The sequence below is a fragment of the Catharus ustulatus genome, chromosome Z (genome assembly GCF_009819885.2).
Source record: "Catharus ustulatus isolate bCatUst1 chromosome Z, bCatUst1.pri.v2, whole genome shotgun sequence".
In the NCBI taxonomy this organism is placed as follows: Eukaryota; Metazoa; Chordata; class Aves; order Passeriformes; family Turdidae; genus Catharus; species Catharus ustulatus.
Window position 1 is genome coordinate 60,415,380 of NC_046262.2, and position 26,624 is coordinate 60,442,003.

Sequence of the window (26,624 nt, forward strand, 5' to 3'; positions counted from 1 at the left end):
TTGATGATCCTTATGAGTCCTTTCTAGCTTGAGATCTTCTATGATTCTGTGATTCTAAATTGTTTTACAAAACCATAGGAATCCTATATAAATTTTTATCCATCCTAGCAGATTCTTTGAACCTCCTCACACAATGTAGAAAAGGGAATATAAGACTTTCTAGTTTCCAGTCATTTAAAAAATGTTCAAAGTACTCTCTCAGCAGAGCCAAAAGTCTGGGCTCAGTCCACAGTAACTAGACACAGTCACTACTGCTGCCACTTCTCTGTGCACATGAACATGAAAAGTATTCTTCATTTATCTTCTATACAAACCTACTATTCCTACTGCTATGCTAAGACTGAATTGAGTCATCACCATGTCTGCAACTGACTTGGAAAAAATCCTTAAGCTGTCTCTGACAGAATAAAATACCCCACTTAAATTAAAAGGAGATCAGTATTTTTGGCATATAATACAACAGTCAGTTGAGGAGAAAAAATTATTTGGGTAGATGGAAATAAGAATAGTTTCACTGGTGTGACTGCATGCAGAAAGAGTAGAAACCCTGAAAATCCTGTAATCAAAATGTTGCTATTTCCCTGACGAAATCATGTGCAAATCAATAGTTATCATATGCAAAATTGACAGCTATAATGTTATTTATGAATATTTAAAATTCACTAAATCCATTTAGCCATTTCCTGTATATCTACATTTTGATTGCATAAATAGAGAAAAAAATATTCTTATATAATTTTACTTTTGAACAATCTCTAAAGCCTATTCATTTTAAATTTCCCAAAAGAAACAGGAAATCTTTTGGTTCTGTTTTATTTGAGGAAAAACAACCTTTTCTTTCAGCACATAAAAATAAGCAAAAAAAGAAAAAAAAGAGAGAATATTCTTTCCAAAACAAAAGGAAAATGATAGAGAGCCCCAGACCAATTAAATATGGTCCTAAATTCCATAACTGGGGCTTCTTGGTGGAAAATCTTCCATCCTAAGTTTTTCTTTCTGTAAAATGAAAGTTGTTTGGTTATACATGAAGATTTCTCAGAATTTTAATACCTATTTTCTGAACTGGAAATGGTTAATGCAACCACTGAAGAATTTTTATATATATGTGTGTGTGTGTGTGTGTGTGTGTGTGTTTGTGTGTGTGTGTGTTATTTTTATGCGCGTACATGTGACACTCTTCCAGTTGCATCACTCTGTAATCTACAGGTAGACTCTAGACTACCTGAGGTTCTTTCTTCATGCTCTTGCCAATAAGACTGTTTTTAAAACAGCCTTGCCTGTAAATCTCACAGGATCAATAATTGCCAGACATGACGTACTACACCGTCGTGTGGGCACACTCTGGTACACGAGGTACAGGCTGAGCTCACAGATTAATGGAGTTTTCAGATGAGCAATAGGAACCTGTGATATCTGCAGTCTAAAACACAAGACAGAGAGGAGAGGAGATTGGAGGACAAAATTTAGCTTTCTCAGCTGAAATACTTCCAGGTACCAATACCAAAGATGAACCACTGGCATAGATACAAAACTTAGTGAAGAATTAGTGCTACTACTCAAACTATTTTCCAATTATGGCATGAGTCTGAAAAACTTGAACAGAAAACATCACAAACCAAGGAAAGGTCAATGAATAAGATGCAAATCTTACTCTACTGTGAATTGCAAAGTCACCAAAACTTTTACTGAAAAATAATAAAAATGGGAGTACATCTGTTCTTAGTCACCACTGTAACACCTGTAGGGCAGATAATGACTGAAAAAAACAGGAAAAAAAATTTGTAAATATTTTGGCAAAAAAAAGCAAAGCAGACTTTTCAGTTAAGCTGACCAAGTGATTTACCTTATGAAAATAAAGCAAGGTCTCTTTCATACAGTCAACTTGTCTTAATGTTGCCAGGATGTATAGTACTTATGCTAGAGTTAAATATGTTGCAATATAAAAATTGGTTTAGGCTTTATAAAACAAATTTCATATAATTTCATCCCAGCATACTATTTTCTTATATGCTGCTAGCAGATTGATTATATAAATAAATTTCAACATGTCAGAAATAGTTTAGAAAAATCATCCTGACATCACCTAAAAATAATACTCAGTCATTGTGCTCAACTGTTATGTGTATTATTCTTGTATCATCTGACATGATACAAACAATATTACAGGATAAAAAAAGATATTTCTACATGGGATTTATAATTTCCATTGGTATCTCTAGAAGACAAATCTTAGAGAACATATTTACAATTTTCAATTCTCAATTAACAAGGTGATGATTGCTAAAAACTGTTATAAGCCATAAACCAAACTCCAGTTTCAAATGGATTCAGTGTCAATAACCTAAGGTTGCTGAGAAGTACAGTAATTTCAGAACCATAAGGTGCACCTCTGGGAGTCGGTAAATTTTGCAACTTTGTACATTATATATGGCGTACCAGACTGTAAGGCACACTTTTTTTTGGCTGTGAAGATCTGTGCCGTGTGCAACAAAGTAACTAATTAGTAACAGAATCCCTCGATCATGGAGTTTACTGGCAGGTGCTCAATTTGCAAACATTTTTCACAGATTGGCGTAGCCTTAAATGCAGCCCCAAGCGCCCACCCCATGCGCGGGGTCCGGCACTCCCGCCCACCCCTGGTGCCGACTGGTGAGGCAGGGCTTGGGGCTGCTGCGGCTCACAGTTTCTGCGGCAACCTGTTCCCTCCCTCCCTGCGCCGCCCTGGAGCTCCAGCAGCCCCGTGCAGCTCTGGGAGCCCCACGCTACCCCAGTGCTCCGGGTGCCCTATGCCGCGCTGGGACCCTCCGCTCCCCCAGCGCTCCAGGAACTGCGTGCCGCTCTGGGAGGCCCGGGTTCCCCCGGGCTTTTCCCCCATACCACTGCTGCCCCTATGCCAGCAGATTCACGCCATGCAGCTGCTACCCCGATGCAGGTGGGCTCGCTGCCCCGATGCCACCGCTGGGTGGGCTCTGCTCGGGCCGGGGCTGTTACAGGCTTACACATCTTGCTCCCCCCGTGCCTGGGCTGGGGCCAGTGCCACCTGGCTTCCCGTTTCCCCAGGGCCGGGGCTGGCACCACCCGGCTTCTTGTTCCCCCCACACCTGGACCAGAGGCAGCGGCAGCTCTGTCGTTCCCCACACGGCTCCCACCCCACCTGGCAACTCGGCGCTCCTGCGGCACCACCCCCCCCACTGTGGCTCACAATTCTGGTTTGGCAAATTTCGCAACTTTGTCCGTATATAAGGTGCACTGGATTATAAGGCGCGTTTCCGGGTTCGGGGGAAAATTTTAGTCAAAAGGGTGTGCCTTATAGTTGTGAAATTACTGTACTTAAAAGGCGCAGAGCACAGAGTCTATTGACAGACTATAAGAAAGAGTCTAAGAAAGTAGCATACCTTATTTGAATTTTTTAAATGGTTATAGTGCATGTGGGATATTCCATAAACTTACAGTTCTGAAAGACAAAGACACAACATTTCTTACTCTTCCCTTTTCTTTGAAAAGGTGATAATCATGAGACAGAGAGAATACCATCTGTTTTCAGTCATGTGAAAATCCTTAGCTATATAAATTCAATGGTTTATTACCAAAAGATCTTGGGGATTTAGACATCTGGATTTTGTCCATAAAACTTTAAATCATGTCTTGGAAAAAATTTTGCAAACACAATGCAATTCAATGATTTGCATGGTTGTGGATGCAACGAAGTTCCAACGAAGAGGTTAAAAATCCCCCAAATCCACTTTTAAATTCTCTGTTTTGATGTGTCTCATCAGTATCAGAACTTTACCAACGTATGATAATTGAAGTGAAAATATCAGGTGGCCATGACCAACATGAATAGAGAGTTAAGCAGAGAGAAGTAACAAACTGAATACGAATATTTGTGGATAGATCTGAATACAACAAAGTTATTTAATCCAGAAAAATATGTCTCCATGTGAAAAAAAATATTCTCTAATTGAGTTGTTGGATATGCTAAAAAGAAATACGTCAATTAACAAAGAAGTCACCACATGAAGAGAAAAATTATGCTCTCTCAAATTTTCTCTTTTCTTATGCAATACTCCATTGGTTGCAAGACATTTTGACTTTGTGTTAGTTTGAGGGTCGCTAAGGACTGAAGAGTCCCAATTCATCATATCTAAGGAAAAACCTCTGCTAAATAATGTCTCACAGTGAATATTTAGTGGTTGTTTTCTCAATGTGTCTCCATTAAGTTACACTTTCATTTGAGTGTCTAATAGGGATTTAGTGCACATACAAAATGATAGCTTACTATTCATCTTTCTGTCACTACGATTGTGAAGAATTTGTTTGGTGAAACTGAAGATGTTAGTGTAAACAGAATTTCCACCTTGAGCACAAGACTGAACTAGTTGTCACCCCTTCCACAGTTATTCCCAAAATTATCAGAAACATGATATCGTTAAATCACAATGAAAGATGAAAAATATTAGAAACACCTAGCATATATAATTTTGAATAACATACTCACTGAAATTAGTTTCTCTTTCTGTTTTCTTAGTGTCTGTTGAGACTGAGATTTCCAAAATATGTTTCAGTTCTATGAATTATATATAAATTTCTTCTGGCAGTTATGTGCTGCTACATTTCACCAATGTTGATTAGTCAAGAAAAGGGATTTTTTTCCTTATTATATTAAAAGTTAGAAGAAGATTCCAAGAAATGCAATCTGAATCTATGGAAAAAAAGAAGAAAAAAAAAAAAAACCAAGCAAAACCAAACCAACCGAACAAAAAAACCCAAAAAACAAAAACAAAAAAAACCCCAAAAAACCCCAACAAAACCAACAAAAAACAACAACAACAAAGAAACCAAATAAAAACACAAAACAGAAAAAAATGTAAAGGAATTTTGACCAAAAAAACCACCCAGATTATCAGAATGGGTTAATAATAGAATAGAAAATTATTGTTATTTATCTTTCAAGTCTTCATACATTCTTCCTTATATTGGATTCTTATAAATATTGTAAGAATATTACACTTTCACTTTTTTCACTTTTCACTTTTGCAATGACTGTACACAAAGACAACCATGTTAAGAGACCAAGAAATACAGTGAAAGTTTTGTTTTGGTAAATACAGGAGCCTGAGCTACCAATAAATAAAACGAAGGCATCAGACAGAACAAATTAAAATACTTTTAAAGTAGATCTTCTGTTGTAGAATTTTAATGACTTTAATTTTATGAAAGAAATCTTTCAATGTCTGTAAAATGCATAAACATTACAGAAAAGTGTAAGAAATTGAATCTCTACTTTGAAAATATTGGGAAATAAATATTGATGTACTTGGTTGTTTATATCCACTCTTTTACTCATATATATTGTTTGAAGTACAGCATTAACATGAATCTGCGAATCTTTCTACTGACTCAACAGCAATTTTTATTGACTGTACATTAGGATGTCTCATAATGTCTCTGGATTAGAATTACAGTTATCCAATACTGAAATAATTCTAGTTTCAAAGAAATGTAGATTCTTCAGTTTCACTGTGGAAACAAAATTGTATAATGCCAGCTTGTTGGTGACATTTTCTTTCTGGAGGGGAAAAAAATGGAGGGTGAGGCCACTCCCAAGTTAGGATATTTTTAACTCATTCTAAGGAAGCATAGTGAGTAAATATTTTCAAGTTATCCATCCATTGGTAACTACTGTTTATTACAGTTCTAATTCTGATTAATGCTAGGCTAATATCCATTCTTCTACATACATGCTATTAGCCTAATTTTTGGACATGGGCATATCAACCTTCCTACAGCCAGATTTGTTGTCTGATGATGCGAACTGTGTCTACAATGAGTTCTAACCCAGCCTCTAATACCTGCAGTGAGATTTCCCTCAACACACTTTTGCTAAGTGTCAACAGATCCATCTTCCACAGAGAGTTGAGCTATTCAAACCCAACTATGTATTACAGTTTCAGAAGTAAGTTCTACTTCCTTAGATTTATTGCCATTTTTTTTTCTTTATTGAAAAAGAACCAAAATCAATCTTGATGGAACCAAGAAACCTTTGATATTCCTCTTTTGAATGACCAGATTTTCCTTTTCTTTTCAGGTTTTCTGCATCAAGAAGGATGTAAGATACGTGCAGGAGAGGGAATATATGTATAATGCTATTTTTATGATACTTTTGCAACCCCTTTTTGATAGACCAGAGCCTTTACTTGACCTAAGACAAGTCAAACAGAAATATAACCAAATATCCCTAAAACTTTCCCCCCACTTATAAAAGGATGTTGTAATCCTAGCCAGTTTCCGTTATACATTTCACAGAAATCAGAGTTGACTAAAGTCCACACTATCAAATTATCGTATAACTAAATGGGTCTTGCTTCCAAACTTCCTCTTGACAGAAAATTCCATGTTACCATTACCTAATCAAACGTCTCAGTGCATAAGTAATTCAAGTTCTGTTCAAGAGATACAAATTTTATATATATAGTCTGTAGATTTCCATGAATAAATTCTAGGCCCATCCTTTTTTTTTTCCCCCTCATTTTTTTCTCATTTTTTCTTTCTTTTTATTTTTCCTTCTATTTTTTGTTTCTTTCTGTGGGTATGTTTTCTTTTAATTTCTCTAAAAGAAACTATTAATATTACGTCACTGGAGGAATCATCTTTGTATTTCTCTCTTTTCCCTGCTTTGATTATGTAAAAACTTTTATTTTCTGACTGTCTATGCATCTCTTTTCTTTCCATCCAAAGTATGAAATACAGGATATGAATTTCTAGAAATATTTTCTCCCCAACATTCTCCTTTCTAACATTATGAAGCCAGAACTGACCATGTGTTCTGCATTAATGCTGTATGAAAGCTTTTAACAAGAATATATAAATATCCAGAAGTGGACTAATTCCTTGTATTTTTTAATGCACATTGGAAAATTGAAGAACGATCTTATTACCTTATAGTATTACTCACTTTAAATTCAAAACAGAACTTTTATTTTCCATAGCAACAGAAACTGCATCTGCTGCAGCACTTGTTCAGTCCAGCTTCAAATTTGAGGCAAAGCAGGATATTAAATGCCAAATATCCTGTTACCCTTGAAATGAGGAGAGATAATTTTCTTTTACTGCCATATTCACTTGAGGTGCAGTAGGTCACTAAAATGCTCTGGAATGGAGCATGAGTATGGATGATTGACTCTGGAGTTGCCTTTTGCTTTTTCATTTCCTTTAAAAATTTTTTTAAAATTCATACTGTCATGCAAAATATGCAAGAATCTCAAGTACCCTTTTCTCATTATGTCACCTAGCTCAGGAAGGCACAATTGCACCTTGTGGGTGGATTTCCACTGATTGGAACAAATGTGTTTTAAACATTTGAATGGTTTTCTTCATGCACACTTTCATGGAAAACGTTATAACTGGAAAGTTTTAAAGGTAGCAAAGTTCTAAACCTAGAATTAATCAGCAATGGCATGGAAAACAACTGGGGATCAGCAAACAGGCAATGCAAGAACGGTATACAATTTTGGATTGATAGACTACAAACAGGAGTGAGTTGCAGGTTTAGACACAGATATACTTTATTTTCAGCTGATTGGGAAAGTATAAAGAGGATTTATTATTAATAAAACCATGTGAAATTTTATGAGAGAGTGAATCTGGCAAGAAAATGAATGATGAGAGGAATTTTTAAAAATCCCACAGTGAATTTAAAAAAAACCAAAACAATACGGAGTGTCAGAATTAAACAGAGAAAATCCCTACAGCAGAGATTCTGACAGTATTACATGATGAGGTGGATCAGGTGCATTAAGTCAAATACTCATTCTCTGACATTGATCACTATTCCTTGTTTCAGCCAAAGATGAGGCATGACTGACATGGTCAGGTCTCAGAGGTCTGACAATTATTTCAAAACAATATTTATGTCCTCAGCTGCTCTTGTGATTGCTGTCTTTAAACACATGCCTCACTCACCTGTGGTAAGATCTTGTTCTCCTTGGATTCATAGCAGCACTACTGCTTCAAATCCATCCCAGTGCCAGGAATGCGCAGCTGCCAGCAGCACTGACACTCTGCTCTGGTTCCATAAGCGGTAAGCATTCTTTCAACAGTCTCAGTAGGTTTTAGCTTGGGATGTAGTTTCATGCAATATCTTGTACAGTTTACATGATTAGGGCCTGAAGGAGCTGAAACCTGTTGTCCATATCTTAAGATTCTATGGACAGTCCTTAAAGCTGGTAATCTTGGTACAATTTGAACAGAAACTAGAGTGATTGGGGGAAAAGCTTAAGTTTCACAGTTTCTTTCACAACAGATAAAACTTCCCCAAATAAGGTCTTCTTTGTCTTCCAAGGACATAAAACTTGTGTCATCCTTCAAATTATATTTACCAAGACCTGGATAAATAAACTAAAGTGTTCTAGACATCTGGCAAGTAAAAAAGCTATTTCTGAAATCAGATTTTTACATAATAGAAGTAGCAGACAAGTATAGTCATTAAAGATGGTAGAAACATATTGACCATTGAAAAAAAGGTTAGAATGCAATAATTGACCATTGAACAAAAAAGTTTAGGTATAAAATCCATTTTAAAAAAAATCTCATAAGTGAACCAAGATGCTAAGGGTTCATTTTAATTTTTACTGCAGTCTTCTTGGTGTATTAATTTACATAAGAAACTTATGCAAACTTTAGCCAAACAGCAGTAGTTTCTTGCTGCTATTGAGATCGATATTTGTTATGATCTAAGAATAGACAGTGTATTTCTGTAATGTTTGTGGATTTCTATTTCGTAAAACTCAAAGCTCAAAACCAAGGGTTTAATAAAACTAACATCAATATTTGTAGAATTCAACATGCATAACCATGTTCCATAAAGATACAAAGCTGTTGAAAAGTATTTCTTTAAATATTTTAATTGCTACGAAAATATTTGGGTTTATGTATTATCCCGGTGTTTTAATGCATCTTCATTCATCTAAATATTAAAAAAAAATATTGAAATTACTTATATTTCTCTTTTACTTCAAGTATGAACCGTGTAAGTAGGAGCATAATAAAACACAATGTTTTGTGCTTGATCTGTTTAAACAGACAAAATATATTTTCTCAGAATCTACAGTGTACATTGCCCTCGACATTAAGGCATCTTACAGTTATAGCATGGAATTTCTATTGCACTTCACATACCTATTACCTGTCTAAGCATGACTACTGCCTACTTTTGAAAAATTGTCCCACTTCTCTGTTGTTTTAACTTTATAATCTTCCATTTTTACTCCAGCAATGGCTTTTTCCAACAAAAATGAGAAAGTCTAAATCTGCATCCCGCTATATTATATACTTTGTCATGTTTCTATCTTGATCCTTTTTACTTTGTTCCCATTTTTATGTTGCTGAATGAAACTAATAATTTAATCTATTTTTCTGCTTTCAGGTGGCTTTCAAGCCTGGCTCAGCTGCTTTGATGGGTAAAATAATATGTCAGCATGTCTCAACCAAGCAAAGCTGGTCATATTTATCTGTACACAAGCTACTTCAGCCTTCTTTGCGGAACAGAGAATGAAATCTGCAGAAGGGATCTCCCTTCAGTGTAGAACTCTCACCTCGCGTATTTGCTTTTTCTGTTCAATTAATACCTAAGTCTGAAGAATGAATGAGACCTGCCTCTTTCTCCACAGTATTCAGTTCTCCTTCCAAGGGTGTTTTTGTTTGACCTTTTGTCCACACCATGGCATGTTCTGTGAGGAGCAGCTGAGGATGTTGCTTTTTGTTCTGTTGGGAAGAAAAGAGGCTGATGAAGAGCCTCATGCTTCTCTGCAGCTTCCCAAGGGAAGGACCTGGAGAAGGAGGTACTGAGCTCCTCTCCCTGGGATCCAACGATAAGTTGTGGGAATGGTTAAACTTTGCACCAGTGGAAATTCAGACTGGACATTAGTAAACACTTCTTTACCATGACAATAGTCAAACACTGGAAAAGGCTTCTTTGAAAGGTGTTTGATATCCCAGTCCTCTCAGTGGCCAAGGCATTTGGACAATATTCTTAAAAACTGCTGTAAATTTAGGTCAGTCCTGTGAAGTGGTCAGGCAGTTGGACAGGATGATTGTTGTAGGTTCCAACCTATTCTATTCTATTCTATTCTATTCTATTCTATTCTATTCTATTCTATTCTATTCTATTCTATTCTATTCTATTCTATTCTATTCTATTCTATTCTATTCTATTCTATTCTATTCTATTCTATTCCAATTTCATTGGAACAACATCACACCAATTCCATATATGGAGAGATTATAATTAATTCCTCCTACTTTTCCTTGGAAAGCATCACTTTTGGGATCTATAGGCTTTGGATAACTCCTTAATGTCAGAAGCTCCTTAAACCAAGAAATTATCAGTAAATTCAAGGGTATGCTGTGCTTCCAGTTCTTGGGCATTTACCCACATGCTATGTCAGCCTCAGTCTTAGTCTGTGCCTTGAGTAGATCATTCAACAGATTCTAGGCTGAAACTGGATATCCTTGGCCTTCCCTCCCCTACTTCAGCAGTTACCAGCAAAAACAATATCCTCTCCATAACTTCTCACTTCTCACACTTTTTCAGGTCCAGATTATACTCTCACCAGATTATCTGTCCCCAAAACATGGACTTTCCTATTCACCCACATATTGCAGGAGAGGGTGTATATACTCCATGTATGCAGCTATTCCTTGTGGCTGAAAAGAAATGTTCACTCGGTTTTCCAAGTGTGCTTATGACTTTGAAACACAAGTTTAGAACATTACAGTGAACCAATGTATATTCAAATTTTTAAAATGGATAATCTGCAAGAAAAAACTCATCTGCAGTCAGGATGACATTAGCATAAATCACTCCTTACGTGCAGGCTGGACACTGTAGTGTGCTGATAAATAGCAACCCTTAATTTAGAGATCCTATTTTCTTTTAAAAATAGTATTTCATTATTGCAACATTAATTGTATAAATTAAGTATGGAAAATATGTACCCATTTGATTAATTTAATTATAAAACAAAGAATGGAATTAAGTTAAATAAGAATTTTCACAATCTTTCTGTATACTCCCAAATAGTTAATACTTCAAAATGTATCTTTCCTGCCTGGAGTATGAGGCATTTTGTTGCTTCATCTAACAACAGTGCCAAATGACTGTGTTTCTGAAGGTCAGAGAACAGTAATGTTATGAGAAGAAGGTAGAAAAAACCGCCATAAATATTCCTTCCCATTTTCACTGCTGCCTGTCACCGTGTTGCTGACGCAAAAGATTGAGCTTGAGGAAAATCTATAAATGCCGGTGTGAGAACTGCAGTGAATTTTCAGCCTTAACCTCATAGATACTCTTTAAAATAAGTATTTAGTTGGCTTTCTAGGTGTATTTTGTCTGTTATATTAAAAATCCATATTAATATATTTATATATATATATATATATATTTCACAAAGTATTCAAGAAATATGAAATAAATTTTAAGGGAAAGCATAACTGGACAACAAGTAAATTTTCCATTAACTCTTCTTGTTATTATTTTCATCCCTTGTTTTGTGTTATTTAATCTGTCTTTCTTTTCCTGATCCCTCCCTACACAATCAAACCATATCCCTGCACCCTACCAAGGTCACAGGTATACTGCTGTGCATTTGTAAAGGTAGCTTCACCATGAATCAGAAGATCCCTTTGTGAGGTACAAAATCTTTTGTTGTCAGAGATCCTGAGGTGACCAGTGTGTCTTAGATTCTAAAGAAGGCAGGTGAGGACTTGGTCACATTGTGGTGTTTTTGTATTTCAGTACAGCTGCAGACACATCTTGAGATCATTGGTTGTTATGACGAATGGAGATTTACCAAATGCAGAAGTGAGCCCGTACTGCATAGTGCTGGTGGAGAAGAGCTTTGCTTTGCACTTGAGATCCCAAAACATGCTTCTGAAAGACAGTAAGATTATTCAATTATTTATTTATTTGGATTAACAGTGGGCAAGAATTTGCTGTCATCTTTACATCTAAACTTTTGCTACTATAACCATAGAGCTTATGTTTTGTCCTTTTCTTTCTTTTTTGCTTTCTCTGCAGATTCCTGTATCTTCACGGGTATGTAGATTTAGACATAACTTGTCATAAGTCAAAAAGCAACACATTGTGGACAATGAAATAAAGAAGTAGGTTTCTTGACAATTCAATAAATTCATCATGTGGGTATGTGCAGGATTCACCTTGAATTTTTGCATTGGCAGAGTCTGAGCATTCCTATAATAAGCCGTGGCCATAAAATTATTAGTGTGTCAGAGCTCCTCCCAGTCATTGTTTTCTGTCAAATTACAAAATGTTGATGTCTAAACTAAGAATTGAGCCAGTAAACAAAAAAGTATCATTAATAAGACTGACTGCACAAGCATGACTTTTTAATATTGTCTCTACGTGAATAAAAGAAGCATCGCAGGCAATGCAAAAATGCAAAATCATTGTTACATATCACTAACTGCAGACTCTCAATCAAATATGCAGAACTGACTAGAAATCTCCTGAGGCAAATGCTATCACAACTCCCAGGTGGATCAAAAATTAATTTGCAAAAATGCAACTTAAATGCAAAAATAAAGGGCAGCCTCTGAACTTATTCAACTCAAAGCTTGTCAGCCCAAGCTGATGTAGACAAATTGTCCCATAAATGTTTTGGGCCAAATACAATGTTCAATTTTTAGTTGACATATATAATTACATCTGAGTCGATGAACTGGTAGGGGATGTCAGAGGAAGGAGAACTGACTTCAAGAAACTGACTACCTAAACACAAATACCAAGCAGTATACAATTAATAAGCAGCAAGGATTTTACTCCATGTTCATTCTTAAAAATCTATGATTGGATCCTTAATATTTATTTATACCATTTCTTCTTGTATAGTGCATTAAGTTTGTCAACCCTGCAACAAAATTATGTTGTCATGAATAGAAAGCATACTTGAGACTCTAACCTGCTTTTCTATATTCTAAACAAAGTTGTGTGGAAAGTAGCAGTGCAGATGTTTGTCCATTTTTGACTACCCAACTGTGTTGGATGTACCAGCTTTTCTTTATTCTGTCAGATTTCTGTATGCATCTGCTATACCAAATCTTGCATGGGGACACTTGTGAGTGTGGGCATTTGTTGACAGTGAGAAGTTATCACAGATTTGAATGTTGTGTCTGTAAAGGTAAATAGATACAACACATTTAAATAGTTGGTTTTTTTGGTTTGTTTTTTTTTTTAAGCCTGAGATATTTGTTCAAGTATGCCTTGAGGCAGCAAGATATTTATCTATTAGTTTTAATTTGTTGCCTTTTTGACTTGTCATCCAAAAAAAAATCACTTCTGCATATATTAATACTTGCATGCAATATATTTTAGGTTTTTCAGACAATCCCTGTCTACATCTACTTCTAATAACTATCTGATCCAAACCTTAGAACAGAAATGTTCTGATGAACTGTGTGTTCATGTGAACATGTGGTAATTTTCATACAAATTAATTGACTTTAGGAATCAAATTCCCAAAGGGAACCCAATACATGATTAAAATTGAAAAATGAATTTATATTATGTGGAATGTATATTTTCATCTTAGAAACAAGATATTTCTTTGTTTCATTTTTGCATTTGAAGCCAAAAAGGACAAAAAGATGTAGCAGTTAATCGAGTAAGATGTTGCTGTGTGCCCTTTCAGGGTAAAAATATACACAAATTTATAGGGAGTGAAAATCTCAGCAGTTTTTTAGTGATGCAATATGAGGATGAATCAAATGTATCAATAGAGTTTTGTCAGAAGCCAAAGACAGGCTTTACGGGAAGATTGATGTGGTCAGCATTATGCATTGTAATCAAGCTATGAGTCAATAGAGATTAAACATTGACCAAGATACTTTCATTAGTCTGAGGCTAAAGCAAATTCCTGATATCTTCAGGAAACATTTTTTTATTATACTAATGAGTATATGATAACCCTGCCACTGCTTACATTATTCATTATGTAGCAGTGGACTATAAAGATGCATTTTCAAGCAGAAAAGAAGAAATAAAATAATAAATGACAAAAAAATAAAAAGCCCTGAGCCCTGAGGCTGAAGAAGAAAACTGATATTGGATTTAGCAGCAGCACTGGAGAGAGTTTTTAATGAGCATTAACCATCAAAAGGCAAAAAGAGGAAATAGTAGCCTGGATATATTTTCTGAAGTGAACCATCTCTTAGTCATGCCTGTATAGCAATACATAGATATGGAACAAAAAAATGACAGCCTTGGCAGAAATCAAGATTTTACATAAAGAAACCTTAAGGTGAAAGTTTTAACTTCAATTTCTTCTCTAAATATTTCTAAATCATGTGACTGTTATCATTCTTCAGTTATTATTTCCTAGGACATATCTCTGGATTTTGACTAAAATTCAGACAAAAATGTGCATGTTTTTTCTAAAGGCAGAACAGCTTGAAAAATCTGCCACAAACAGCACTTTGTTACCCCTGATTTTAGGCAATATGAGGCAGAAGTATAACTTGTATTAGTTTCTCTTAATTTATTAAATAAACTACAGCAAAATAAGTCAGATTAGTATAACATTTGGATTATTTTCAAATTATTACAGGACAGTAAATTATTTGGACTAGACTCTTATAAAGTCTAAAAATATGCAAGACATTTTCTTCGCAGAATGTGTTGTACAGCCTTGCAGCATAACTCAAACTGAGTGTTGAAGAAAGCAGTGATTATAAATATTGCAGTGATTACTTTGGCAAAACTTTATCAGCATTTTAGCCATAATTTTAAAATAGGGGTTTTGTATCTGCAGACTAGAGATTGTCTTTGTGTCTGGTTCTGCTTTAAATTTAACCAGTGTGTTTCAGTTGCTGTTTTTTTGTGACAGCCGACGACCTATATAACAGCTTTCACTTCTTGAAAACAATCAAAGGTTTAAGAGCTCAACATAATGTTTAAGACTTAATTCCATTAGGTTATTAAATTACAATTAATTTGGAGTAGCTTTATTCTGCATTTTCATGCAGTTAAAACTTTGTAAGAAGCCAGCCAACACTTTAGGAAGAGAGACCTAAATAAGTACAGTTATTAAATATACATAATAGTATTGTGTTTTTTTGAGAGCAATATAGAAGACAACGCTTGAATAGCAACAAAGATGTAGGCAGGAATATAATAAAGCTTCAACAGTCAAGATGCCCTTATTATCAAGTAGCTTGTGTTGATTCCTCAGCACAAAGGGAGAATAAATTATCAGCCTTGGCTTGGAATTCATTAAATTTCATTACACCTCTACTGTTATTTAAGGGTAGCTGTTGTCTTATGCTTAGTAAACTTAAGTCTTACTTCACAGCCTACATACTCTGGAGGGCTGCATTAACTAATTAATCTACAGTACATAAAACCTTTTTTCTTGAAAACCACAAATAAAAATTTACAATATCTGCCAAAATTGACAATATATGTCTAAATTCAGGGAAATACCAATATTCATGGTAAGCATGACCCCCATTTAACTTTACATAATCACACAAGATTTGGTCTCACTAGATTGGCAGCAGTCACTCTGGAATCTGTCAGGGTTAACAATTTATGAATGACATGGTCACAATATCTAGTGTTCCATTAAGCTGGAGTCACAGACAGCAGGTTTTCCAGCTGGCTTCCAGTATTGTTACCCTTGTTCATACACAGCTTCTTCTGTTCAAAGAGCAAATTCAAATTCTTCGTCAGCTGTCAGATTTCTGCTTTCTATGTTTTCTTTCACCCTTTTGCTGATCAGTAAGTCTTTAAAGCTTTCTGCAGCAAATAGGATTTGCAGAATTTTAGACCTCTCTTCCTTTTCTATTTCCTTTTTGTCCAATATGTAACTTCTATCAATTTGTATACATGAAGAAAATATAATTTTAAAGCTTAAATCTGTGCAAATTAGATTTTAAACTGCAGGGCCTATTTTGTTGAAGGAAAAAAGGTTATTCACTGATTCTCTTAGATCAGAATTTCTCAATTTGGAAAACTAGAACAGATTCCACAGGCAACAGAATTTCCACTTACCAGTACTAATAATTAGTATTAGGTAAACATAAAAATAAATTTTACTTGAAATTACTGCTGATTACATTAATATGTCCACGTGAAAGAAAACTGGATATCAACACCTCTCCCACCCAAGGAAATCTCAAGAATCACAAGGGAAACAGAGAACATATTGACAGAAACTGTCCTCAGAAAACTTTCTTCTCTTGAAGAAGTTTGACTATGCAAATGCCATTTCCTAAGGATTCTGGAGTGGCTGCAAGAGCCTTGAAGTACACTATAATAATACAGTTTCATGAGGTAGGAGTTTAGAAGTAAAATTAATTTGCTCTGTTTCATAGTGGGTTCCTTTCAAGCCTCATCATGATGAAGGAAAAGTTTCTAAGGAATGTTGTTGCTCATTATCTATTTTTATATGCCTTGCTGACACATTTTGTCCAAGTCCAAATTTGCCATAGCAAAAGCTGAAGTGTAGCAAGAGCAGAAGAAGCATGAGAAACAATGCGCGCCAGATAATCACGAAAGTAAATATCACGGTTTATCTTCATGAACTCTAGTTCTAGTTTCCTTTACTGCTCTTTTAGTTGGTGTTAGAAAGAAAAATCCTTTGGAATCAAAGCATTGTAACATTCATCAAAAAAAAAAAAAAAAGCTTTATTCCCAGAGGCAACTATTTCATCCCATGTAAAAGTTGCACAGAGTTACAAGACTGCAAAACAAGCTGTTCCAGAAAGAACAAAAAGGAATGTGATTGCAGAGTGCAAAGTAACCCTCACAAGAAACCACAAAAGTGTCTATTATGTTTCACTTCTTATTTTTTATTTTCTATAAAATTCACATAATTTCCCATCTGCCAAAATACACTGAAACACATTAGAAAACTCTATTTCTGATATTTCCATAGGAGTAACACTTCTTCCCACTTCTCACAGGATTGTAATTTTGTACTTCTGTTCTATCAGAAGTCCTGTTCTGCTTCACATGCAACAGAATAAGAGGTGCAATCAATACATGATAATGTGATAATCATGAAGCAGCCTTTAGCCACACCATTTCCAGCACCTTTGAAGCTTCACTATGGTGCTCTGCAAGTCCTTGATGCCTTGCAGAATAACACTGAGAACTGACATGAGCTGCTTGGATCACCCCCAGCAGCTCACCCTGCATCATGTTAACCCTTATAAGGACTTCTTCAGTTTAGTCAAGCATCTGCATTGGCCACTCTTTGGCTCCAGAGAAGAAAGAATTTGAATGTTGTTATTTTTAGATTTTGTACTCAAATTTAGTCCAACTACCTGCATAAATTTAAAATAAGTACTTTAGAAAAAAAAATTTACATGTATCTTGCATTCCTTTTAACTTTCTACAGAATGGAAGCGTTTGCTATTTCTGGACAAGGAATTGAGGGTATCTGCTGCACATCCATGCTGTCACTATACTGCTCAGAAATCAAGAGAGGAAATTGTTTGCATAGGGATGTAGGTATTTCCACAAAGAGAGTCATTGCCAACTGTGACTTTCATAGTACACACACCTGAATTCTGTGTCAAACAGCAGAAATGCATCTATTATTTTGGTCCTATCTAATGAAAGTTCCTATAGGCTTTTCAGTAAAAACTCTTGAAATCTTTAACCTAACCTAACAACATCCTTATAATTTTGTACATAATAAGAAAATAACAGTGTCCATGTAAAAAAAATAAATACATCTAGTATAACATTTTACTTATAATATTATTACCTCTGCTGAGATTGCACAAAGAAAGGATTGAGTCTAGATTCCTTGGTATGGTCATGGGGTTTCCTTTAGTTATCACATAACACTCTAAAGAAATCCTTTGCATCTTAATGATATGTAAATGTTCTCACGTATTAAAGGAGCAATGCTCTGAACCATCAGGATGATCACTCTTCTAAATTAAACATGGATAATTGCATTAGAATGGGTTATGTTCAGCTGAGCTCCATAGAAGGTTTTATTGAGTCAGAGGCATATTTTTTCAGCTCCACAGAATGGGCATGATTCACAGGAGAAAAATCTCATGATGGAGTTATATTAGACACAAGATTTGCTTTGAGGAAGTAACCACACCTTCCTGTCTTAAATATGGAAGGCTGATGCACTGCTAGTACTGGGCTTATATGTGATCAGCAGGGTCTATGGATTTTTCTGAGGCTCATGAGTTTACCTATACATCTGTTCCCACAATGTTACCATATATAACAATGGTAAGTGGTGAGATAGTAAAATATTCAACAAAATTCAGATTTTTAAATCCCCAGCAATGATTCTTGATATGTAATAAATGTACTTACTGGTTGAGACTGTTTGGGAAGGGTGCTGTGAAAGACAGAAAAGTGTATTTTAAACCAGTCATTAGATTCATGGAAAATGTAAATTTGATTCCTGACAGTAATGACCGGTAGGTGGTTAAGAAAATTTATTTAGAAAATAGCCGGTCTCCAGTCCAGACAGGAAGAAACCAAACCATCATATTTATTACCAGTAACGCATATCGATTTTTGGATAAGAAGAGAAAGAGTGTCTTTTGCAAGGCTAAAGTTACAAGTCCCTTAAGCACTGAAAAACAGCCAAGGAGGGGACTTGTGCATCAGAAAATCATCTCTCTTCTCCTCTTACCCTCTCATGTAACAGTTTGAGGCTGTCTGTAATTAAAACTGAATTTATTTCATTTCTACTGATGTACAAGAGGATGTAGCTGTCTGTGAGAGAAACATTAATCTACTTATATCAGTGAACTGCTACATGCATCCTTGCACTAAGACAATTGCACATACACCATGCTGAATAATAGACCAGCATGTCCAGTAATGAATAATTTATCATGGTTCATTATTGACCAAAGCAATTTTAAGCAGATTTGTTAGTCTGTAACAGCATTTAGGAGTTTGTTGAATGCATGTGGTTTGCCCCTCTGCCAAGCAAAAGTCTTTGTATTTATTGCCCACAATAACCAAAAAATGTTTACTGTGTAAAAGGTTACTGTACGTAAGTAGTAGTCTGGAAAAAAAAAAAAGCTTAGCTTGATATTGTTTGGTTGTGCAGCTCTACAGATGACACCTTAAGACACTAGATAAAGTATCTTGAATCTGCAACAGCCAGATTTTCCCAGGCTTCTAGGTTGATAAAAATGGGTCTGAAGATGGGTAAACTGTTCTGAACATGTCTAGTGCACAGCAGTGATAACTCCTTTTGTAAGTTATGTGCTTGAACACACACATAAATAAGTGAGAACAAGAGAGTATAGATTCCCAGCTATCCTCTGAATGCATTTTAAGCATTTTCTTTTCTTCCACAGTGGTTCTGGAATCAGAGAAGGGTTAAGCTTAACTCGGCTAAGTCAGTAGTAACCGAGAAGCAGTATCATTGAAACCAGGATGAAAGAAGAAGCAGTTGTCCTTTTCATCTACTCTGTAACTCTTACTCATGTATCCTCAGAACTCCATTCTTAACCTCCCCTAGTCACAGTTTTCATACTAAACTTGAGAAGGAATTATAGGCAGATAACAGGAAGTGTACAACTCTCGTGCACATGGCTTGTTCAAAGTGCAAAAAACTGAAATAAAAAACTTATTTCTCTATTTGTTATTGTGCCACAGTTTCTCAAGGAGAGAGCACAGGACCCACACAGCTCTAAGTCTCAAAAGTTAAATGTATATTTATGAAATCAACATGCACATCTAAGTTGAGTTTTAACGCCTATGAGGTATCCTGTCCACAGTTGGACTCCTCCCACTGCTACTATTCCTGGAAAAGCAATGGATGCTCATGCTCCTTTCCTTCCATTTGGAGAAGTACCAACTAAAGGATTGCTTTTCTTCCCCAAAAAATCAGCCCCGTGTGGGTGTAAAACAACAAGATGAGGGCCAGAATCCTATTGCTGAGCTCCTGAGGGAGTCCATGGTTGGCATGTCAAGGTTCAATGCTCAGAAGTGCCTGCTGTCCTTTACCCATGCAGGAAACTTGTGAAGAGGGCTCCCTAGGCAAGTGCATCACAAAGAAAAGGGAAGGGGCCACAGGAAAAATATTGCACCTGGAGCTCTTAATGAGCCTGTGAACTCTTACTACCAGGACTTATGCACGATGCATGAATCCATTCCTTACCTACTGTAGGTATGCATGAATCCATTCCTACAATCCATTCCAAGTTCTTCTAACTTGGGTGAAGTCATTTGCATCCTGCTGCAGGTACCAAACCTTCTGATATTACGGTTGCTGTGAAGGCTGAACATCCACAGGGAGAATTGAGTTTTCACAGCTGCCTTATCAATTTAACCTTGGGAGAAGGAGTACAACACTGGGTTGAAAAGTAAAAATTAAATTTACAGTCTGACAAGGAGACTTGTACCCACTAGCACTTCAAAGTTTGAGTCAATATGAATGCAGTTTAATTATGCTGTCATTTTACTGTGTGTGTCAGGAAACTTCTGTGGCATAGTATTCTAGATATATCCACACACTTAATTACCAGGAGTACCTCTTTTAGTGTTGACAATAACAACTTGCAATAGGTTATGATAAAAATACATTATTTAACTTCTGTGTATGTAAGCTCCTAGTAGATCAGTTTGAACTGATATATAATAATTCTGCATAAAAAACATCATGACCATCATCTACTCCATATAATCAAATATTCAAATCCCTCTGTGAATAAATGCTGGTACTTCCTTCTGTGAGTAAATTCAGGTAGTTTAAGAGCCAAAACCAGCCCAATTTGAAAAAAAATACCACTTATGGAATATGACAGAGGATGTTTAAATTATATGTATGAACTGTGTAGAGTACTAAGGTAATTTTCCCCAAAGTAATTTACCATTAAACCAATTCCCACTAATTCAAAGTCCAAGAAACAAGGTGTGTAAAATATCTCTGTCCCCTGTGTTTGATTTGTTTTGGCTTTGTTCTTGTAATGGAGATTTGCAAAACTCTGTGTGGGAGAGAGATACACAAATCCTGTCAATGAGATTTCTATTCAGGTTTACCAAATTTCAACCATTTGAAAATAACTGCTCAGTAACTAATCAACAGTATGTTCAGGCTTCACTTAATGCATCAACTTTTCTAAAGAAAACTAGCCATTGTTATATCTAAAGTTAGTTGAGATGATTTGCAAGAATTCGTCATCTTCAATGGTCTGGCACAAGAAATAAGTAAAAACCAATGAAAAAAGTTGTAGATTAGCATGTCTCTTTAAAGAAAGTAAAGGCTCAGCATCTAAGCCTGCATGGGAAAAAACAGTGAAGAATTTCTTAACTGGAGAGGCTATTTGGGTTTTTAAAAAGCAGTTATGATAATTTTTTTTAACTTTGAAACTTAGCTGTTATCTCTGTTGACAATTCTTCTTCAGCAGGTTATGTTTCCAACTGACCTCTCAAGAAATGCCACAGTCACTTACAAGCTGCTAAAATGCAATGGGAATCATAACACTGTATGTAAGAGCAACTGTCAAGATCTCAGTCTTATTACTGCAAAAAATTTTGTGACATATTCATCCGAAAACATTGACAGACACTTTACTTGTCTTATTGCTTTTCCTTCTCTTTTTTTTTTTGTTTTATTTTTTGTTTATTTACTTGTTCATTTGTGCAAGTATTTAAGTGTTTTTTTAATGCTTTGATTCAGAACATTTTTGTAAAGAGATTTAATAGATTTGTTTGTTTTGAGACATTTAATTAGCTTAGTGATATTCTACACCATAACCATTAATAGTGCTCACCTTGATAAAAAATTCAAGTTTTGTAATTTTGGTCTTCAGGGAAAGAAATTTATTTTTAGTTGACTGAAGGATCCATAATGTCTTTGATATTGTGGGGGTTTTAAACAGTCATAGTTGAAACAGGTTTTTGCATTGACAGAGTGGAATGATCAGATGGAGTTCTAGGTTCAGGCCGAACTTTTTCAATGTCTTGACTAATCATCTTTTATGCTCACAATAACTATAATGACAGCATAGAGCAAAATTCATGCACATCTTTTCTACTGTACAGCTTCAAAGGATTAAAGTTCCTCTCAGATGTTATCAAAGAACTTCTCTGAAGTAAATCACAATGCATAAGTTATAGAGTTCCTCTTTCAATAGGCCAAAGCTTTTCCAAAGAAATCCAGCAGCTGTTCCTCCATTTTTATCACATTTTTTTCTGCAAAGTCCTTAAGATAATTCTGAAGTTTTGGCTATTTTGCTACCATTTAAAAGTGTTAAGGAAAATATGGTAACTTCTTTCACATATTATGCTTTCCTGGGAGAGAAATTAAATTAATCAATTTTTCTAGACCTTTTTTTAATGACATACATTAATTTTAATGAGGTTCACTTTTTAGATAGCAGTATAAAATATGAGTCATTAACCCAGAAAGTTAGACAAGCTCTAGGACAGTGGTATCTATATTCTAAAGATTGTTGAAATACATGAGATTTTGTTTATCTCAATAACTACAATGGTTCTATTTTTTCACAAGACTTGCAGTTAAATGCAATTCAGAATAACTTCTGTTTCCAGGTGGAGCAGCAAGGTAGTAGTGAGTTCATTTTGCCATCAAGTACTCAGCTTCAGTCTTTCCCTGTAGCTTATTTTCATCTATATACCCTTTGGTCTTAATGTGAATGTTTTTGTTGGAAACTTTGCTTTCCATTGGAGTGCTACAATTAGGGTATCTTCAGAAAATATTCAAATAAAAACTAAAGGAAGAAAAACTTTACGTAAGTTTTATTGCCAAAAAGTTCTTAAGGAAAAACAATCTCTGCACTTGAATCTGAAACATGCATTGAATTTTGGGCTTGAATGGTTTTGAAAAATCAATTGATAAGAATTTGTAATTGGAATTCTGAATTTATTTGAGATGTAGATTCAGAATTATGGCAATGAAAAAACACCATCTATTTAAAAAAAGCTATGGTAAAAATTTGCAATTCAAGTAATTTCATTATTACAAGCTGCACCTGATTATAAGCCACACTTCCGTGTGTCGGGAACTTTTCATTCTTGTCCATATATAAGCCACACCTGATTATAAGCCGCATGTTACAATACAGAGTGTGATAAAAGGTATCTATTCTATCACCATCTGTTGAGGACAGGGGCAGTGATCCTTATCTCAACGGTAGATATTCTGCTAATGGGCCATCCATTGAAACCAGGCGGGGCAGTGTTCTTTATCTTTCCACAACCCATCCTTCCTCCAGTCAGTCATTTTCTGCTCATGGCCATTGAGTCCCACTGTGGGACTGATAAAATTACTGCATCCCATTGAAAGTTGCTCCAGCCAGGGGGAGGAGCCCAACATTTCTTACCAAGATAAAAACAGAGGTTTTGGGACACTAAGGTAGCCCCTTTCTCCACTGGACTCCAGAGGGAAGCTGGATTTCTCCACATCACCACTGGTCCTCCGGAAGGAAACCGCACCTTCTGCAGGAGCACTGCTTCAACTGTACCCCATCTGTCACTACAGAACTGCAACCACCATTTAATGGGACTGCTACCAACACCCTGCCTGACGGGGTGTCAGGTTGTACTCTGACTTTGTCAGGGTTTGGAGTTTGTTCCTTTGTAGCACAATATTTCTATTTTAATTTCCCTAGGAAAGAACTGTTATTCCTAATTCCCATATCTTTTCCTGAAAGCCCCTTGATTTCAAAATTATAGTAATTTGGAGGGAGGGGGTTTACATTCTCTATTTCAAAGAGAAGCTCCTGCCTTTCTTAGCAGACACCTGTCCTCCTAAAACAGCAACTTTTTGTTCTTTGTCCATATATAAGCCGCACCTGATTATAAGCCGCACTTCGTGTTTGGACCAAAATATTAGTCAAAATGGTGCGGCTTATAATCGTGAAATTACTGTACTTTTATAATCTCTATTTATGGTAATAATTTTACCTTGGTTGATACCCTTTAATTCCTGCTGTCATTCTCCCTTGCAGTACAGTTATAACAAAGGTTGGGACATGGCCAAGACGCATAAGTATGTTGATGTGCATGCTCTGCAGAGGGTCTCTGCCATGGTACACTCCAAATAAAAAGGAATGAATTCTCAACCTGTCTCAGCTTATGCGGCCCTCAGTATTTAGTCATGGTTCCACATAAATAAGGACGATACCTTAAGGTATAGGTACAATAACTTTATTCATTAAGTTCATGATGGTACCACACTGATATTTTTAAAAATATCAATTGTTATTCTATGCTATTTTTGGAAACTCAATGCTTCATGAATATCTTACTCTTACCCTCACTGATCCTCAGGTTCTTCAAAGAAAAAGAGAATTTGTACCATGTATCAGATTTGCCAAATTCGACAGTAAAATCTTTGCTGAACAATGATATATAATTGCAATTCTACACCAACTCATGCTAAAAAAACACACATTGATTTATGATGAATCCTGAATATTTAGAATAATAGCTTCAAATATACTTAAAGAGAAGAAATTCTCTTATTGGAAGTTTTTTAAGTAATTTGAGGCTTTGCATTTAAAATTACAGTAATTTCACGAATACAAGCCGCACCAATTTGACCAAAATTTTGGTGGAAACCCGGAAGTGCGGCCAATATTCCGGGGCGGCTAATACATTAACAAAATTCTAAAAGCTGCCAACATGGAAGTGAGAGCCTGCGGCAGCCCCAAGCCAAGCTGGAGCCCGGCCAGCCCCGGCTGAGGTGGGAAAGCCTGGCAGAGGCAGGGCCAGCAGTGTGGGGGGCGGGCGGCAGAGCCTGAGCCAGCAGGGCGGGGCAGGGGGGGCGGCAGAGCCCGGGCCAGCAGGGCGGGGGAGCCCGGGAGAACTGGGGCTAGCAGTGCAGGGGAGCATGGCAGAAGCAGGAAGGTCGGCGGGTGGGTCTGCCTGGCAGCGGGGGAAGCCCAGCAGAATCGGGGCCAGCAGCGTGGGGGAGCCCGGCGGTGCGGGGGCCTGCAGTGCCGGTCAGGGCGAGGAAACGCGGCGGCGGTGCAGATGGGAGGGGGCGGCCGGCGAGCCTGGCGGCGGTGGCAGCGGCTGGCCCGCCGGCAGGGTGACTACGTTAACGCAGCGGCGACGCGGCCGGCATGCCTGCCAGCGGCAGCAGTGCCTGGCCCGCCGGCAGGGCGACTACGTTAACGCAGCGGCGACGCGGCCGGCATGCCTGCCAGTGGCGGCAGTGCCTGGCCCGCCGGCAGGGCGACTACGTTAACGCAGCGGTGGGGCGGTGCTGACGGGAGAGGGGGGCCAGTGAGCCCGGCGGCGGCTGCAGCACCACCCGGCCGGCCCCGTCAGCAACCATGAGCGGGCCGAGCCTGCCTGGCCCCGCCCCGAGCCAGTAAAGCCCGCTATGCCGTGATCCTGTTACTAATTGGCCAATTTGTGAAAGCTGCGCACGGATTCTCGCGACGAACGAAAGTGCGGCTAATATTCGGGGTGCGGCTTATCTATTGACAAAGACAGCAACATTGTCGAGGCACCGGGGGTGCGGCTTATAATCCGTGCGGCTTGTATTCGTGAAACTACTGTAATTTGTTTCTCAAGTAAGTCTGACTGGTACAGGCTTTTATGAACACTGTGCAAAAGCTAATAGAATTCACATTTCTATTAGTATTGTTTGCTTCAGAAGGAATACAGGGGAAGATAAAGTATGAGCATTCTTCAGCCACTTGACAAGATCACAGTGTTGCCCATGTTGAAACGTTCAAAGAAGCCACCTCCATTTTTGTATGCTTATGAATTATTTCTTCCTCCTCTTTCCTCATCGCTTGAAAAATAATACATTTACTCAGAATGACTTTCCACAAAGCAAAACCTGAAAGCATCATTGTCTAAACCCAGTTTGATATCTATGAGACCGTCAAAATCATCCCCATCAGGGCTGAGGAGAGAGCACTCAAGCAAAAGAATGGGGTAGCCTGATGCGAGGAAGAAGGAGTTTCTGCATATTTCAAGGAGTTAGAAGAGTCAAGAAAACCAAGTCACATTGGTTGCATGACCATCAGTTGTACTGAGACTGATATGTAGAAGGAGTCTAGATATTTTTTGCTTGCTATAGGGGGTTTGTCAACCATGTCACTGAAAGCTTGTAACAGAGTAGTAGAGAGAAGACTGTCAGTAAGGTGTGAGAAGTATGACACTAATTAAGCAGATTGTTATGATTAGATTTATTGCTAATATGATGTCTAAATATTGCCAATGCAATATAATATGAGAAGGTCTAAAGGGCTCTCATATAAACAGGTTCATCTAGAAATGTACATGTTTACTGTCTTTGACCTTGTAGAATAAAGAGTTACAAAGGAGAAAAAAGCTTCTCTGAAGCTGCTTCAAGATTAGCTTGGACCTTAGTATTTTAATCACCTGTCCAAAAGAACTTGTTCGCTATCTTCAGGCTGGACACGACTCTTCAGGGAAGCTATCTGCAACCTTGGGAGATCAGTTTACCCAGCTGGCCCAGTCTCCAGCAGCATTTTAAATCTTTTTGTGGACCACTGTGTGACAAAGTCATTTAAAATCTTCACAACTCCTCCATCTCTGAAATCAACATTATTATTTAAGTAGGCAAAAATTCCTCCTGCTATTCCCACCTGATGTTGTCATC

At 36.9% G+C, this 26,624-nt stretch overlaps 1 long non-coding RNA gene across 1 annotated transcript in view; it reads left to right on the forward strand.

Moving 5' to 3' along the window:
* The first annotated feature begins 11,817 nt into the window (after nt 1–11,817).
* LOC117010490 overlaps nt 11,818–26,624 on the forward strand; it is a 46,712-nt gene continuing 31,905 nt past the window's right edge. Inside the window, exons 1-2 of the long non-coding RNA XR_004420687.1 lie at nt 11,818–11,939; nt 12,077–12,162. This is a non-coding gene — a long non-coding RNA (uncharacterized LOC117010490). The remainder of the gene's footprint in view (nt 11,940–12,076; nt 12,163–26,624) is intronic.